The sequence below is a fragment of the Pipistrellus kuhlii genome, unplaced genomic scaffold (assembly GCF_014108245.1).
Source record: "Pipistrellus kuhlii isolate mPipKuh1 unplaced genomic scaffold, mPipKuh1.p scaffold_m20_p_3, whole genome shotgun sequence".
Taxonomy (NCBI): domain Eukaryota; kingdom Metazoa; phylum Chordata; class Mammalia; order Chiroptera; family Vespertilionidae; genus Pipistrellus; species Pipistrellus kuhlii.
In genome coordinates this window covers 43862550-43881510 of record NW_023425529.1, presented here as the reverse complement: position 1 = coordinate 43881510, position 18961 = coordinate 43862550, and the positions used below count along the sequence as shown (strand labels likewise).

General features: G+C 43.1%; 1 protein-coding gene across 4 annotated transcripts in view; it reads right to left on the bottom strand.

Moving 5' to 3' along the window:
* The window catches only part of SCN8A (sodium voltage-gated channel alpha subunit 8), a 178920-nt gene that overhangs the window by 95061 nt on the left and 64898 nt on the right, over positions 1–18961 (bottom strand). The gene's annotated exons all lie outside the window — the stretch shown is intronic.

The following is an 18961-nucleotide window of genomic DNA, read 5'->3' as shown; positions in this document are numbered from 1 at the left end:
AGGATTCGCTGAGTGCCTCCTATGTGCCATGCAATGTTCTATTGATAGGTGTTTAGAAAATACCAGTGAACAAGGCTACCTTGGCTGGGAAGCTTATATTCCAAAGGGGAAGGCAAACAATAAATTAAAAAACATAACAAAAAAGTAAATTACATTGAATGTGTTATGCAATGGAAAAAAAGAGAATGTTGGGATAAGAAGGGTGAATGTGGAGGTGGTTTTAAAGGAGGTGGTCAGGGTAAGCCAACTGAGAAGAGAGATTGGATAAAAGACTTGCAAGAAGTGCGAAAGGCTCTTCACTCACCAATATTTACCTACCAAGTCTGCTCCATCTGGCTTTTAAGAGCCTCCATTATCAGCCTTGCCAAAACCTCTCAGCCACATTTCTCTGTACAAATCTTCCTGTCTTGCCAAACTAGTCCACGTTACAAATTCATGACTTCGGCCTTTGCTCACATTGCTCATCCTACCCAGAATGCCTTTTCTTATATCATTAATTCAATTCAATTAAAAACGATCTTGAGCATCTATTTTGTGCCCAGCATTGTGTCTAGGCTCCAGGGATACAAAACTGAGTAAAGTTGTACTTTCAGGAAAGACATAGGTGTGAACTAGTAATTATGATGCAGGGTAAATACAAAGTCCAGTAACAAAAATATGCCTAATGTATGGCAAGCAGCAGAAGGAAGAGACTTTACCCCCTTGGATGGGGAATGACAGGGCGAGGAGTGAGCTGAGACATGGTCACAAAGGAAGGTAACTAACGTTTGGAAGGTAAATAATAGTTAAAAGGATAAGTAGAGATGAGGAGATATTAATGGGTCAGCTATAGGGGGAAGGAATGACAAGGATCAGGAGTAGCATAGGATGTACAAAGGCACAGTAGCATATAACTGAGGGTTGTTTTCAGAAAACTGACAGGTGATTCAGTGTGATGGAAGATAAAATGGAGAAGGGGAGAACAGACTGTGAAGCTAAAGAGAGAAGCTGGAACCTACTGTACCATGAGCACTTAAGGAGACAGGCCAATACATACCCCTAGCATTTCACTGTGTGAGTTAAAGAGCAAATGGTCAAATGCTAAACATTCTAGATAGTGCTTTTTATGTAAAGCAATACATGCACACATTTTTAAAAAAGAACAGAAGACTAAAAGTTCCCATCTCATTACTCAACGATAACCTTTGCTACTTGTATATCTTTTCAAAACGTTTCTTTATAAATATAAGCACCCAGTTATAGCCTTAAAAAGACTTCCCTCTCTCTTTCCAACAGGATTATACTATAAATACCCTTCTGAACCTTACATTAAAAAAAGAACTCCCACAAAGGAAAGTCCAGGACCAACCAGATGGCTTCACTGATCAATTCCATCAAATGTTTAAAGAAGAAAAATAATACCAATCCTTTGTAAATGATTCCAAAAAGTAGAAGAGAAGGACATCCTTCCCAACTCATTCTGTAAGGAAGGTATTACCTTGATACAAAACTGATAGAAATGACAAGAAATAAAAAGTACAGACTAATATCCCTTACAAATATAGATGCTAAAAGCCTCAACAAAATATCAGCAAACTGAATCCAGCAGCACATATAATGATTATGTACCATGACCATGTGGAATTTACCTCAGAAATATAAAGATGTTATAAAATCAATCAATGTGATATAATAACATTAATAAGACAAAGGACAATAACCACATGATCATCTCAATAGATGCAGAAAAACCATGTGACAAAATACAACACTCTTTCATAATAAATAACACTCACCTAAAGAGAAATAGAAAGAAATTTCCTTAACTTAATAAAGGGCATCTATAAAAAATCCGCAGCCAGCATCATACTTCATAGTGAAACCCTGAAAGCTTTCTCCCTCTGATCAGGAATAAGACAAGGATGTCCACTTTCTCCACTTCTATTCAACATTATAAAACAGATGTTCTAGATAAGGCAATTAAGCAAGTAAAACTATTTCTAGTTCAGATGAAACAATCTTATATACAGAAAACCCTAAGGAATATGTGCATACAAAACTATTAGAGCTCATAAAAAAAGTTCAACAAGGTTTTAAGATACCAGATCAATATACAAAAGTCGGTTGTATTTTTATATCAGCAATAAACAATCCAAAAATTAAGAAAACTCCATTTATAATAGCCAGGAATAAATATAACAAAAAGAAGTATGATTTGACACAGAAAAACATAATTAAAAGGAATTAAGACCTAAGTACATGGGAAGACATCTTTTCCTCATGTAGTAGAAGACTTATTATTAAGATGACAATAGTCCCCTAAATGATCTACAAATTCCATGCACTTCATGTCAAAATCTCAACTGCCATTTTGGGCAGAAATTAACAGGCTATCATAAAATTTCATACAGAAATGTAAGGGAACTGGAACAGTCAAAACAGTCTTGAAAAGTATGAACAAAATTGAGGACTCATACTGCCCTATTTCAAAGCTTATTACAAAGCTACAGTATCCAAGATTAGTACAAACATAAGGATAGCCATGTAGATCAATAGAATAGAATTGAGAGTCCAAAAATAAACCCTTATATCTACAGTCAATTGAATTTTTGACAAGAATGCCAAGACGACTCAAAGCGGAAAGAATAGTCTCTTCAATAAATGGACAACTAGGTAACCATATGCAAAAGAATGAATTTGGACCTCTACCTCATACCCTATGCAAAAATTAACTAAAAGGATCAATGACCTAAATAAATGTAAGAGCTAAAACTATAAAACTACTAAAAGAAAACAGAAGGTGTTTAGACAAGTGGTCGAGATGTGACATCAAAAGCACAAGCAACCAAAAAAAACAAAAAACAAAAAGAGAGAGAGAAATTGGACTTCATCAAACTTCAAAACTATTGTGCAATAAATGGCACAATCAAGAAAGTGAAAAGACACTCCACAGGATGGGAGAAAATATTTGCAAATTATATATCTAATAATGGTGTATCAGCCAGACTAAAGAACTTTTGTAACGCAACAGTAAAAGGACAAATAATCTGATTTAAAAAGGGACAGAGGATTTGAATAAACATTTCTACAAATCAGATAATACACACAGCAAATACACATATGAAAAAAATGGTCACTATAATTAGTCATTAAGGAAATGCAAATAAAATGACAATGAAATACTATTTCACACCCACTAGGATGATTATAATTGTTTTTAAAATGGAAACTAACAAGTACTGTCAAGGATTGAAGAACTTAGAACCCTTCTTTAGAAAAACTGATAGGAATGTAAACTGATGCAGACACTTTGGAAAATAGTTTGGCAGTTCCTTCCTCAAAAGTTAAACACAGAGCTACGTATGACTCAGCAATCCTACTCCTAGGTGTAACTGAAAGGAGGTGTTCACATTAAAACTTATACATGAATATTCATAAAAGTGTTATTCAGAATACTTCAAAAGTGGAAATAACCCAAATGTCTGGCAACTGACAAATGGAAAAACCAAATGCAGTCTATATAATAGAATAAGATTCAGTCTTTAAAAGGAATGACGTTCTGAAATATGTTATAATGTATGCTAAATGAAATAAACCAGACACAAAAGGACAAATGCTATGTGATTCCATTTATATGAGGTAAGTGGAATAGGCAAATGCATAGAGACAGAAAGTAGAAGAGACTTTACTAGGGGACGTGGGGTAAGGGAAATAGAGAGTTACTGTTTAATGGGTACAGAGTTTCTGTTTGGGATAACAAAAACGTTCTGGAAATGAACAGTGGTGACAGCTGTACAACATGGTGATATATTGAATACCAGCGAATTGTGCACTTAAGAATGGTAAATTTTGCTGAAACCGGTTTGGCTCAGTGGTAGAGCGTTGGTCTCTGGACTAAAGGGTCCTGGGTTCGATTCCGGTCAAGGGCATGTACATTGGTTGCGGGCACATCCCCAGTGGGGGGTGTGCAGGAGGCAGCTGGTCGATGTTTCTCTCTCATCAATGTTTCTAGCTCGCTATCCCTCTCCCTTCCTCTCTGTAAAAAAATCAATAAAATATATATATTTTTAAAAAGGTAAATTTTGCCTGGCTGGTGTGGTTCAGTGGGTTGAGCATCATCCCACGCAACAAAAGGCTGCAGGCTCAATTTCTACTCGGCAAGGGCTGGATTGAGGTCCTGCTTTTTCTTTTTAAATCATCACCTGAGGACATGCTTAGAGAGAGGGAGGTGGCGGGAGACTTATCAATGTGAGAGAGAAATGTTGACCCGTTGCCTTCCACATGCTTCCTGACTGGGAATAAAACTCGCAGCCTAGGTCTGTGCTCTGCTGGGGAATTGAACCTGCAACCTTTCGGTGCAACAATTGAGCCAATCTGGCCGGGTTGAGTTCCCCCTTTTTAAATGATACTTTAAATATTTCCAAGTATTCTGAGCTCTTCCTTTTCTGAACTCATTGTACTTGGAGTTTGTGACTTTCATTACTCTGCAAGCTTTTGTTTCTTTACCTTCCTTCCACCCCTGCAACCAGGTTTTAAGCTCTTCCTGGGCAGGAACCAATCTCACCTTTTGTCCCACAGTTCTAATACAACACTCAGCCCAGGAGTGCCCAGTAAACACTTGCTGGCAGACTGAAAACAAAACAAAACTCCTTTCCTCTCTCCTTCTATTCCTCTCTTAATCCGGCAGAGCCCTGCCATCCTCTCCCTAACAGAGGAGCAGTGCTGGCATTGTGTACCATCCCCATCGCACTGGCTGTGGTGGGGCTGCTGCAGGGACAGCGTGACCCTCTAAGCAAGAGGAAAGAACGGACCTGGGGTTAGGCTAAACCAGTAGCCGGCAAACTGCAGCTCGCGAGTCACATGTGGCTCTTTGGCCCCTTGAGTGTGGCTCTTCCACAAAATACCACGTGTGGGCGCGCACGTACAGTGCGATTGAAACTTCGTGGTCCGTGTGCAGAAGTCGGTTTTCACCCAGAGCGAGTCTATTTTGAAGAAGTGGCGTTAGAACACTCAAAGGGCCAAAGAGCTGCATGTGGCTCGTGAGCCGCAGTTTGCCGACCCCTGGGTTAAACCAAGGGCTACGCTCTTGCCTCTTCCATACTTTGTCTTCCCAAAGGAACCAGGAGCCCGGGACTTTCCCAAAAGCCCCTCTCTGAAGTATTATACTTGTACTTCTCTGTGTTTCTATAGCAACTCCCTGAATGAAAATGGCAAGCTTTTTAAATAAGCTCTCCATAATATTCCTGTGAAGTATGGGTGCAGGAGGGATTATTATCCTCTATGCGTTTTACAAAAGCTCAGGAGAGGGACACCACCTATCAAAGGTCACGCTGCAAAAAGCAGTACATTATGCCAAGTTCAGAGCCTCTTTACAGCTTCTACCGTGCCAGATTGAGAGGCAATTTAGTGGCAATCTGGCAGAGGATAAGACTGATGTGGGGGGTGGCGTCTCTGGTGAGTGAGAAATGGGAGCCCCTGGGGTCCCCGGCATAAAAGCCTGAGCAACAGTGAAAGCACTGGCCCGTGTCCCAGGATCCAAAAACCATCAGACCTTTGCAAAGTCACCGCCCGGCCTTAGGAGACAGGCAACGAGATTTAAAAGGCAATCTACTGTGCCCTTTCTGTTTCTCTTGCCTTTTAGTTTGGCCGTGATGGAAAGAGAGGCCTAGAGGTACCAGGGAGGGTATTTCCTATCACAGAACCAGGCCTGCACAGTGCCTGGCAGGGAGCTGGTGCCCGATAAGTGCGGATTGGTCAATAAACAAATGCTTGTATGTCAAGGTGAGGAAAGAGAAGGAGAAGAAAAAGAAAAGGAAGGCACTAGGAAATTAAAATTGTTGGACCTTGCTTGAAGAAAAAAAACAAGTAGGAGGCAGCAAGGATGCTGAATCAGTACAGAGATGCGTTGGTAAGAAGGAGACCGAAGATCCTGAGGGAAACTAGGTTATGTTCAGTGAATTATTAAACTATGGTTTTGTTAAGGACATTTTATGTGGAAAGTAGAAACTTCATAATTAATTTGGGTATTCAATACTGCACATAGAATAAAAATAGTTTGTCATCATTCCTTTCCAATTATTTACATCTAGTATCTCTGACAAGTATAAAAACAGATCTCTTTCTGTTCAGATAGACTAGTACTACACCTCCTGAAATAAAGGTAAATCCTCTATACACAAAGTAGCAAGTTGCATTACAATAAAACATATATCATTGTTAAAATAATCAGATTTGCATATACTTATTTATATGTAATTTTTCATAACTGAATTTTTTGTATAAAGCAAGATGCTATTTGGACCAACACCAAGTACTCAAAGCTTAGAAATCTCCCTTCGTAATGCTGGTGCTTGCTGTGCTTGCATGAGAGACAGGACAGTATAAATCAGGGGTCGGAGAGTAAATATTCTAGGCTCTGTAGGCCATATAAGTGTGATAGGCTCTGTTACAAGAACTCCACTTGCCACTGTAGCGCAAAAGTAACCACAGGCAACATGTAAACAAATGAGAGTGGCTGTGTTCAGTAAAACCAGAAATGGACAAGAAAATTTTAACTTCATATACTTTTCACACATCAAAAATATCATTCTTTTGAATTTTCCCCAGCCATTTAAAAATGCAACACTCCCTCCCCACCCACCCCCACCTCCAGCTGGTTTGGCTCAGTGGATAGAGCATCAGCCGGCAGACTGAAGGGTCGCAGGTTTGATTCTAGTCAAGGGGACATGCCCAGGTTGCAGACTCGATCCCCAGTGCAGGAGGCAGCCAGTCAATGATTCTCTCCTCACTGATGTTTTTATCTCTTCTCTCCCTCTCCTTTCCTCTTTGAAACCAATAAAAATATATTTTAAAAATAAGATAAAAATGCAAAAACCTTCTTAGCTCATGAGCCATACAAAAGCAAAGGGCAGAGCTGATCTGGCCCATGGGCCAGAGTTGGCTGATCCTTGGTATACTCCAGCACTAGTTCCTGACCTAGGTCAGACTGCTGCATTAAGAATGATCTGAGTAACCTTTTTTAAAAAAATGCAGATTCACGCCCTAGTCATGGTGGCTCAGTTGGTTGGAACATCATCCCATGCATCAGAAGGTCATGGGTTCGATTTCCAGTCAGGGCACATACCTAGGCTATAAGTTCAATTCATGGTCCAGATGGGTACACCTATCTCTCTCACATCAGTGTTTCTCTCTCTCTCTTCTTCCTAAAATCAATTTAAAAAAAAATGCAGATTCACAAGTCCCACTCCAGAGGTTCTGATTAAATAGGCTGCAGAGAATCTATGCTCACCAGGATTTGGGAACCCCCAGCTCACCTCTCAGGTCACGTTGTCCTAAAACACATGGACTCTCCTTCACCTGCCTCTACCTAGCTGTACGGCCTGCGTGAGCCACTACCTCTCTCTGGATCTCATCTTCCTCACTGATAAAAGGAGAGAGAGGGCTGCCTGTTGGGTGTGCCCAGGTCTTTTCCAGCTCTGACATCTATGATTTAGAAAATACACAGAAGCATCCCAGATTAAGTGCCGCAAAGCAGCAAGCCATACTTTTGAGGAGAAAGCCTGTTATTACTTATTCTTTCCCAGTACATCAGGGGAGAACTCTCCTGAATTGGTTGTTTTGCTCCCTGCTACGTCCATGGTCATCCGTGCTCAATACTATCCTGACAACTCCACTTACTGTGGGCAGGGGCAGCATGGGGCAGGCCCAAGGCAGAACTGCGCCCTACATTGCTTCTTCCTGCCCTATTTCCCCTATTTTTATCTCTGCAGAACCGTGAACATGGTGGAGGGAATGAATAGGGATGATTGGTGATGGGCTGACTTTTAAAAATAAAACATGGGAGAATTTTTAAGCCATATACATGGCTCATTAACGCTCAGCAATCACCGAGAAGCACTGGTGAGAATCCAGTAAAGGAAGTCCGTTCCTTTTGGCCTGGGCTCCAACACAAGGTCCTTTCCGGCCTGGGAGGAGCTGGGAAGGGCAGCAAGCTTTGGATTTTTTAAAATTGATTTAAAAAATATATATTTTATTGATTTTTTACAGAGAGGGATAGAGAGATAGAAACATGAGATGAGAGAGAGACATCGATCAGCTGCCTCTTGCACATCCCCCACTGGGGATGTGCCAGCAATCAAGGTACATGCTCTTGACCGGAATCGAACCTGGACCCTTGAGTCCGCAGGCTGACGCTCTATCCACGGAGCCAAACTGGTTTCGGCACTTTGGATTCTTACAGAATACTTCTTCAGCAATCATCACTTGGTGCCCATGAAGCCCAACAATATTTTACCGAATTTGTCTTAAATTAGATCTTGGTGAAGTCAATGAGTTAAAAGGGAAACTGAAATTGGATTGTGGTTTACAGCCCAAGGGGAAATACCCGCTTATCACAACGGCCACTGAATGTGCCTGAGCACAAGGCCCATTAAGAGCAGTGGCGCGGCTCCTAACGAGTGATGGCCCGGAGTATTAATAAATGTGTCACGCTGGCATAGAATGAGCCTTTTGAAAAGCACAGGCTTTTCATTTCTAATGAGCAATAGGGGCCTCGGAGCACAGACAGAGGAGCACTGCCGCTGGTAACTCAGGCTACAATGTGTCCTCTTTGGGGTCCACAGGAGGGGGGAGCATTGTGCCTGTTACAAGCACATCCGCATAAACACCAAATCCCGGCACACTGCACATGCAGTACAATGACATTCAAAGTCACCACCGTCCTGCAGCGCAGCCCACCTAGGAGCATCTCCTCACACTCGCTCAGGATGGGATTCGTGTTTTTAACCATACAAAACGTGTAAATTAAAACAACAAAGGGTAGGTAAGTAGGAAAAGACCTTGTAGAGAAGAGGGTTCAATGCAGGAGTGGAATATGCCAGAACAGGAAGCTTCTTAGAGAAATGTTTCTTATCCAGCCCCTGGTTCGCGGAGGCTCTCCACTCAAACAAGTTCTCCCTCGCCCGAGAGAGGTTATCGTCTCAATTAAGGCAAAGATAACCTGCAGGTATCAATGACCTTCCGGCTATAGCCAGACCTAGAGGCTGAGAGATTTAGCCAATCTCCCACAGGGCAGCTGGGAGCCAATATCTTTTGAATTTATCTTACCATAACCGTCATTGACGGACACTAACTTACAACTATCTCCCAGAGTGTGCAGCCTAGATCTTAACAGTTTAACCTCTAGAACTGCCCAACCCTCTAATTTTTAACTGGCTTCTCTAGCCTTACATTCTTGCCTGCCTAAACCTAATACATATACCTTATGCCCTTACACCTATGTGCCTCTTTTGAACCAGGCAACTGGCAGTGTGACTTAACAATAGTTGTGAGCCCTTTCCTGCCTAACTATAAATTCTTAGGTTACAAATTCTTAATTCTGGTACTTTTTGCAAGGGGAACATCCTTGCCGCCTATTGGTTTGAGTGTGCAGGCACAGAGCAGTACTCTTCTGCCCAGTGATGGCGTAAATCCAGCTGATCACAAGGACAGCTACAGTGGGGAGAAGAGCAGTAGCCAGTTGTCCACTCATCAACAGATATCTGGTATTCACTTCTGAGTACCTATCTATACAGCCAATGCAGCAGGAGACAAATAAAGGTCCTTTCCAATTTTCCCTGTTTTAATGAGGGATAACGTAATCCTGAATCTAAACAGACTCTATCTCACACTGGGAAACGGCTCAGAAATAAATGACCTGTACTGTCAAAAGTGACTGCACCATGTTGGAAAGAGCCCTGATACCTTTCTTTTTTTTTTTTTTTTTTTTTTTTTTTTTTTTTTTTTTATAAGTTTTTATTGTTCATATTATTACAAATGTTCCTTCCCCCCCCCCCCCACCATTGCTCTCCTCCACCAGGTTCCCACCCCACCCTCTGCCCTTTCCCCTCTCCCCATTGTCCTCATCCATATGTGCACAGTTTATGTTCAGTCTCTTCCCACGCCCTCCTCTCCCCTTTTCCCCAAGAATTGTCAGTTCACTCCCCTTCCATACCTCTGATTCTATTATATTCAACAGTTAATATTGTTCATCAGATTTTTTTTAATTTCCTTGGTTTTTAGAATCACTTGTTGATAGTTACGTATTTGTTGTTCATAATTTTTATCTTTGTTTACTTTCTCTTCTGAAAGAACCCCCTTCAGCAATTCATATAATTCTGGTTTGGTGGTGATGAACTCCTTTAGCTTTTTTTTATTAGTGAAGCTCTTTATCTGGCCTTCGATTCTGAGTGATAGCTTTGCTGGGTAGATTATTTTTGGCTGTAGGTTCTTGCTATTCATCACCTTGAATATTTCTTGCCATTCCCTTCTGGCCTGCATGGTTTCTGTTGAGAAGTCAGCTGACAATCGTATAGGTGCTCCTTTATAGATTACTACCTTCTTTGCTCTTGCTTCTTTTAATATTCTCTCTTTGTCTTTTGCTCTTGGAATTTTAATAATGATGTGTCTCGGTGTGGTCCTCTTTGGATTCCTTTTGTTTGGAGTTCTATGCGCTTCCTGGACTTGTAAGTCTAATTCTTTCCCCAGGTGGGGGAAGTTTTCTGTCACTATTTCTTTCAGTATGTTTTCGATATCTTGCTCTCTCTCATCTTCTGGGACCCCAATAATTCTGATGTTGGTTCGCTTGAAGTTGTCCCAGAGGTTTCTTACATTATCTTCAATTTTCTGGATTCTCTTGCCTTCTAGCTTCTGTGGAGGAGTGTCTTCTGGCTCTTTATGTTCCAAATCTTTGACTTGATTCTTGTGATCTTCCCTTCTGTTTTTAGGACTCTGTAAAATATTTTTTATTTCAGACAATGTATTCTTTATGTCTTGTTGATCCCTTATTAATTCTAGTTGATCTCTTTTCATATCCTCATAGGCCTTATCCATCTTTTCTAGGAAATTCTTGAAAAACCTTATAAGCGTAGATTTGAACTCTATATCCAGACGCTTTTTGTCCTCCATTTCTTTCGTTTGTGATCTATTTTGTTGTCGCATTTCGCAGTTACTGATGGGACGGGGTTTCAGGGTGGAGCCTGCAGCTTTGGCTTCCGTCAGCCCCGCCCTATGCGGGTCCTTCAGTGCTCGCTGCCGGCGCCTCTGAGAGAAAGGTGCCCTCGATTTTCGCCTGCTGCCAAACAGTCTATGCTCTCCCACAATGAGCCCGGTATTGGGGTTCAGTTCAGTTGGAAGTGGAGTTGGAGGTGGCGGTCAGAGCAGTCTGAAGCCCCAGTCTCCTTCCCGTCAGGGCAATCCCGCGGCACAGCCGACAGTCCCTTCTCTGTGCGCAGTGTGCGCACCGCCGGGACCTCCTTTCGCCACTTTCCCGGGGTTCTGCCTTACAGCCAGGCTCCCTATGGCTGAGCCTGAGTCCTCGGGGTCTGGCTTAAAACTGGGGATCAGAGCAGTCGGGGGCCCTGCACAGTCGGAGTTTTATCTCCTTTCCGCTAGGGAACGCCCGCCAGGCACTCGGCCTCCCTCCTCTCCGGCTCCTTCCTCTCCGCGCGCCGCGTCTCCGCGTCTCCGTACCTTGGGCTTTTCCAGCTCTTCCGCACCTCCTTCTGGTTTTCTCCTTGCTTCTCACTGTAGAATTTCCAGTCAGTCAACCTTCCTGTAGTTCTGGGCAATGTCCGTTTTATATTTTAGTTGTATTTTATTGAAATTGTTGTGTGCGGCTGCGGCTAGGTGTTCACCTGGGCGCAGCCATCTTGGATCCTCCCTGATACCTTTCTTAATGCAAATCTGCTGAGTGGGCCCCTCAAGAAAAATCACAGCGATTGTCCCAGGAATGGCTCCACCGAAGGCACAACTGGCCCAAACGTCCAGAGCACTGTGTCCTGGTGCCCGAGACACTGAGCTGCGCCAGACACGTGGACGCAGGCAAACCTCCCTCCCCCCTTATACTTGTTTGAACTCTCTGAAAATGTGGAATCCTCATCTTCCAAGTCTCCATTCCACTATACTGAGGATTTGTGTTTTAATCCTTTCAGTCTATTTGGAGAAATAATAACATTTAACACGTATTAAACGTTTCCTCTGCGGCAGACACCCTCCTCAGATGCGTTATGCAACAACTATCTCACAACGGCTACTCCCTGAGTGAGGTAAGTGCTGTTTTATAGATGATGACATTGAGGCAGGAAGGTTAAATAACTTGCCTAAGACTACAAAGATTTTAAGTGGCGAAAACTCAGAACTGCTCTAAGATAATGTAACTCCAGGGCCTACGCTTTTCATGATCAGACCTTACTGCCATTTTAAAAAGCTTCAAAAGTATTTATCAAATCTAGCCCCCTCACTTTATAAGAAAGCAAGTACAGAATGCTCTGCCCAAGCTAAGGGCACAGAACTGGCGAGCAGGGTAGGAGAGTTACCGGGGTCCAGGGGACTTGGCGTCCAGCCCTGAACTCTGTTCACCACACCAGGTCATGTGATCCGATCTGCAGGTCAATCAAGGAGCCTTTTACTTCCTTCCTTTAACATATGCCTCAGAGCTCACACAGCTCTTTACCGTCTTTTCCTCCGATTTAAGCTTGATGAAGATAATGCGATATCACATCTGTCTACAACAGCTTTAGTTTTCCAGGTGCTTCTGCATACAGTGTCTGATTTGGTTTGACCTTGTAACCCCGTGCCCTCCAACCCACATTTGGAGCAGCTGACACCCTTCCTGCCCACATCCGGCTCAAGGAAGCCACACCTGGCAGAACAGCCGCACCATGCCCCTGCTTCAGCGCTGAGCCAGCAGCTGCTGCTCCCAGGCAGGGCACCTCCTAGCTCCCCCTCTCCCTCCCTGTCCTTCAGTATGTGTCTGCCTTTGAGCTTCTTCCTGTTTGCCCTCTTAGGGTGCACAGACTGCAGCTGCTCTAAGGTAGAGCAAAATACAGGTTTATTGCATAAAGCCTATCAGCCCCTCGATTCACTGTATTCATATCCTAGACTCTATTCTCCTCCTCTCTCGATCAAAGCAGCAGAGCAGAGTGGTTTAGAGGCTTTGTGGCCACAAGCCCTGGATTCAAGACCCAACCTTTGTTACTTATTAGCTATTATGATTTCAGGCAACTTATGTTGGTTATAGTTCAGATATCTCATTGATAAAGTAGGGAGAATGACTGAAAGTATCTACTTTACCAGGATGTTATGAGGAGTAAGTGAAGATTCACAGAAATTCCTTAATACAGGGCCTAGCACAGACTAAGCATCCAATAAATGCTGTGATTATGATGGTGCCACTGTTATCACAGACTCTGCCACTCCTCCCTCCTCCTGACCCTTGGCTCCAAACGCGGGGTGCCCTTTAGGACAGTCTGAGGGCTAACGGTCACATCAGGTAGTATTCACACACTCCACATAAGCCAGCAGGACACCTGAGCATAGGCTAGACCCGTGGTCGGCAAACTGCGGCTCGCGAGTCACATGCGGCTCTTTGGCCCCTTGAGTGTGGCTCTTCCACAAAATACCACGGCCTGGGCAAGTCTATTTTGAAGAAGTGGCATTAGAAGAAGTTTATGTTTAAAAATTTGGCTCTCAAAAGAAATTTCAATCGTTGTACTGTTGATATTTGGTTCTGTTGACTAATGAGTTTGCTGACCACTGGGCTAGACCAAGACTTCAGAGTCACTGGGATATACCTGCGTAACTGCACTGGTTCAAAATGGGCCCCAAAGGTTATTTCAGGCCCAAGAACTCTCAAGTGGGAGGAAATAAAATCTTCTTAATATGCACAAAGTGGGATCCGACCTGCCTCTCTAGCTTCATCTCCTGTCTTAACCAAACTATACCCCATGCTCCAGTCACAACTGAATTCACTATTTGAATGATTCAACTTCTCATGCTTTTCTGCCTTTGCATGTACTGTTGTTTATACCTGAACTACTCTTGGTTCTCTTCAACAAGTGAAAAAAATTTTTTTTTACCAGACTTTAATACTTTAAGGTCCAGCTCAAATATCACCTCCACTCTGAAAATGCCCTAATCAGCTCTGTCAAACAGAATTATCCTTCCTTCTTATGTCCCCACAACATGTTGAACTTACTTCTTTTAGAGCGGTTTATATAGTATTGTCGTTTTTGTTTACATATCAGTATCTCTCACTGAACCCTGAGGTCTGTCAAGACAATGGTATATCTTCTCACTACTGTGACTTTCTCAGCTTAGCAAGCAGAGTATGTAATATGATGCCCATCTGGCCCAAGGTAGACAATTCAGATATGTTTGTGGAATGTATGAATGAATTTCTGGACATGAGAAAATTATACAGCTAAAATCAACTTACTTATAACTGCATGCAACTTTCTGCTATGTATATAATTAAAACTATGTTATCACCTTTTCTATCCTTTATCAAATTATCAAATGAATGTAAAAATACTCAACTCTTTCCATAATAAAAACTAATTTTAATTAAAAAAGTCTTCTAGTCTTTTCTGTGTCTTCGATAATATGCTAAAGATGGGGTATGAAACAAACAAACTAAAAGAAAAAGAAAAGAAAAATCATGCTAACTCATATTGAGGCTGGGCAAACTGATGAAAATTATCCAAAAATGATAGAACACAAAAAATAATTCTGAAATATATCGATACTCTAATAAAAACAACATGGTGTGTGGAAAGCTCATGAGCGTTAAATTCACACATCCCTGGAACTGAGACCTGGCTCTACCACACTAGCTGAGGGAATTTGAACGAGCAAATGAACATTTTTGAGCCATAGTTTTTTTCTTGTAAAAATGTGCAACATTCTACTGAGAGATCCCTAATATTAGTGATCCTCAAGGACTGCATAAGTTGGGATGTCAATAATGATACCCAGAATTTGGGTGGTATCAACTAAAACAGCAGATGAAAGAAGATAAGTGGGTGTGAGGAAACGAATTCTGTTTTGAACACAGCGAGTCACCTGCGGGAAATCTGGACAGAGATGCCTGGCAGTGTGCTGAATACTTAAGGAGTGTCCTAGGCTAAAGATACAGAGTCAAGAGTATTGAGAGAATGGGTGAGATCACCCGGGGAGAGTGTGCCAAAGGAGAGGAAGAGGCCAAGGAATGAACCCCAGGGAATAGTAACACTTAAAAGAAAGGCGGAGAAAATGAAAGAGAAAGAGAAGGAATAGCCCGAGACATAAGGAGGTGTAGGCCAAGGAAGCAAAGAGCTGCAAGAATCATACAGTAAACAGTGCTCTCAAACACAGAGGTCCAGTGAGGTAAGAACTGAAAAAACGTGTTAGGTTTGGCAATGTGACATCACAGAGGCTCTTATCCTGGGGATGCCAGCAGAGAGGAACGGTGGCAGAGCCGGGCTGCAGGGGCGGAGGGCTGGGAGGGAGATGTGCAGGTGGTGCCGGTGAGGAAAGGCTGCTCTTTGGAAGTTTCAGTGGCATGAAAAGAGATTAGGTGAGTGAGGGGTCTGAGGTCCAGAGAGGGCTCAGTAGGACAGGGGAGATTTCTGCATTTGTTTGCAAGCCGAGGGGGAGGAACAAACATGAGAGGGAAAGATTGAAAGTGCAGGAGAGAGAGGGGACACCTGAGAGAGTGAGGTTCCAGAGACTGAGGTCAAAGGCACAGGGACTGACCTTGACAACAGATGGGATACCTTGTTCTCTGAAACGGAAGGAATCTTTTATTCCAACCTACTTCAATAGACCATACTTTGTTACTTCAGCAAAGTGTCAGGAAGAGGAGTGCCTCTTCAGAGCTTGTATCAAAAATTCTGCTAGAATCAGAGTTGGCAGAAACTGTCATATAAGGGGGCAATCCTAATGTTACATGTGTCAAACAGGATTACATGGGAAGTGTTTTAAAACTAATGTGAATTTGGAAACAATTAGTAAGATAAGCATCCCTTTGTACAATGAAATAGAGTCTTACTCTCCTTGACTAAAAATGAACTTTAAAATATGGTTACTCCTAATATATAAAAACTCGGTCTGTCACAGCGACCGGAGGCTTGACCTAAAGCCCAGGCTTCGTGCGTAGAAGGCTCTGGTGGGTAGGGACTTGTGGCAGCAAAGAGGGGGATCGGAGCGGTGGGTACCCAGCACCCACCCGCTCACAGCCTTCTCTCCCTTTCCTTCCCACCTAGATAGCTCTTAGAGCCTCTCTCAGAATGAGGAAACAAAACAGGCTGGGCCTGAAGTGGCTTGGATGGAAGGGAGGTTGGGCAGAGGGTGGACTGGCCCCCACTGGCCCCATTCCCCTCCCAGCCCAGAAAGAGTAAGAGGGAGACAGGGAGGCAGGGAGGCCTGGAGGACTGCTGAGAAAAACAGAGAGCCCTAACCGGTTTGGTTCAGTGGATACAGCATCAGCCTGCAGACTCTTGGGTCCCAGTTTCAATTCCAGTCAAGGGCATGTACCTTGGTTGCGGGCACATCCCCAGTAGGGAGTGTGCAGGAGGCAGCTGGTCGATGTCTCTCTCTCATTGATGTTTCTAACTCTCTTTCCCTCTCCCTTCCTCTCTGTAAAAAATCAATAAAATATATTTTTAAAATTAAAACACAAAGACAGACAAGAGACTGGGCGAGATCAGGCCAGCAGGCAGAGAGGTTAGGGGCGATCAGGCAGAGGCAGTGAGGGGTGATCAGGCAGGCAAGCAGGTGAGTGAGTAGAAGCTAGTGGTCCCAGATGGCAAAAGGGATGTCCATAGGGATCAGGCCTAAACTGGCAGTTGGACATCCCCATATTTCCAGTACCCACCTGGTATCATACACAGTTATTATGATATTATTGCCTATATTCCTTACGCTGTGACTATTTTGTAACAAGTCAGAGTACCACCTGGATCGGGCCTAAGCAGGCAGTTGGATATCCCTCGAGGGGTCCCAGATTCGAGAGGGTGCAGATCTCCCCATGCATGAATTTTGTGCATTAGGCCTCTAGTTATTAAATAACCCATTGAACAGGTCAGTTTTCAGAGTAAGGTTTCATAACTCACACCCTGGAGAAGCCATCATACACTACTAATTCCTAAAATTACCAATCAGTGGAATGTTAGGACTGAGGTGATTAGCTAATAACACACATCCTAGAATTCAAGCAACAGTTGACTCATACACTGTGGCTCAGAACTTTGGAATCACAACTTAGTACTTATACAAAGACAAGAAAGCCAGGAGTTGTTGTTTTTTTTTCCTGGAGAAAATTATAGGTTTATCTGCAGGAACCCTTCCCTATAGCTCACACTGATGCAGAAATGTATTGAATTAAAAATCCAAGATGGACAACCTCTCCACAGAGTGACAATACTGGCTTTTCAACAACTCAAAATCTCTGCATTACAGGTCCCTTCTAAAGCTTATAAATTTAGTTCCGGCTTAAAGCCTAGTTAACACATTAATGTCTGAGTAATCATGTCGCCTTTGATTATTCTGGAATCTCCAAGTTTAATCTCTGTACCAAGTCAGAGCACCACAAACTAAAGACCTGGACCGTATTACCGACCCTAACGCACTTATCATTATTCGTAACGATGCTACTTCACGTGTCTCCCAGTAAAAATTAAGTTCCAAAAATGTACAGAACTTGTCCGTTTTGTTCTAAAGGGCATGGAACAGAGGCTGGGCATACAGAAGATGCTCAGTAACAATTTATCAAATGAATGACTGAATGCTCAACGCTCCTTCGTCCTCCACAATAGCAAAATACTTGACTGTATCCATTCCCCTTGCTTTCCACTTCCATCAATATAGTTCAGACCCTCGTTACTCCACACTCCGTCTCTCTGCCCCAGTTCTCTTTCTGCCCAGTCCATCCTACATACCTCGCCACACCCACCTCCCTAAAACACAGCTTTGTTCACATCCTCACTCCCATTCAAAATCCTTCAGCAGATCCCGAATGCTTATCAAGTGATCACCAAACTTCTTAGTCTAACACGGTAAGTCCTCCGTGATGTGGCTCCATCTCTCCCTCCACAGCCTTGTCTCCCATTGCTCCTCTCTCGTTTCCCCACATTCTAGTCAAATCATGCAACTCAGCTTGTTCTTAATTGTCCTATGTCCCAGTATCTGAGCCTTTGTTCATATTGCTCTTTGTGCTGGAGTGTTGCTGAAGTGGTGTCCGGGCAATAGGCTGTTCCATTAAAAAAAAAAATAATAATAATAATAATTAAAAAAAAAAAAAATATATATATATATATATATATATATATATATATATATATATATATATATATATATAATTTTTTTTTTAGAAGCCCAGTGCACAGATTCGTGCACTAGTGGGGTCCCTCAGCCTGGCCAGCGCTCTCTCACAATCCAGGACCTCTTGGGGAATGTCGGACTGCCGGTTTCGGCCCGATCCCTGGCCTGGCTGAAACCGGCAGTCCGACATATCCGGAGGAATGTAGTAGTGTGTGAAGCGCAGGTGGCCAAAGAGGAGCCTGAGCCCAAGCCAGGAGCTGCATCACTCCCGCGCATCCCGCCCCGCTGCTCCGCTCTATAGCACTGCCGCAGAGGTGGGAGAGGCGGGAGCCTGGCATCTGGCCCCTGAATCACCTGAGCCGCACTCCCCCTGTGGGAGCACACTGACCATCAGGGGGCAGCTCCTGTGTTGAGCGTCTGCCCCCAGTGGCCAGTGTACGTCATAGCAACCGGTCTTTTGGTCACTTAGTCTTTTATATATATTGATTTCAGAGAGGAAGGGAGAAGGAGAGAGAGACAGAAACATCAATGATGAGAGAGAATCATAGATGGGCTGTATCCTACATGCCCCTACTGGGAATTGAGCCTGCAACCCAGGCATGTGCCCTTGACTGGAATTGAACCTGGGACCCTTCAGTATGCAGACTGATGCTGTATCAAACAGCTAGGGCTAAGCTGTATCATTTTAGATAGGGTAGTCAAGAAATTACCTTCACAACACCCTATAAGTGCAATATTAGCTATTACCATAATCTTTATTTTCTACATTGGGGAAACTGAGACTCTGAATAGTTAAGTGACAAGCCCAAGATCACCTAGAATTAGAGCCACATCTAATGGATCAGAAACAAGATTTCACAACTCT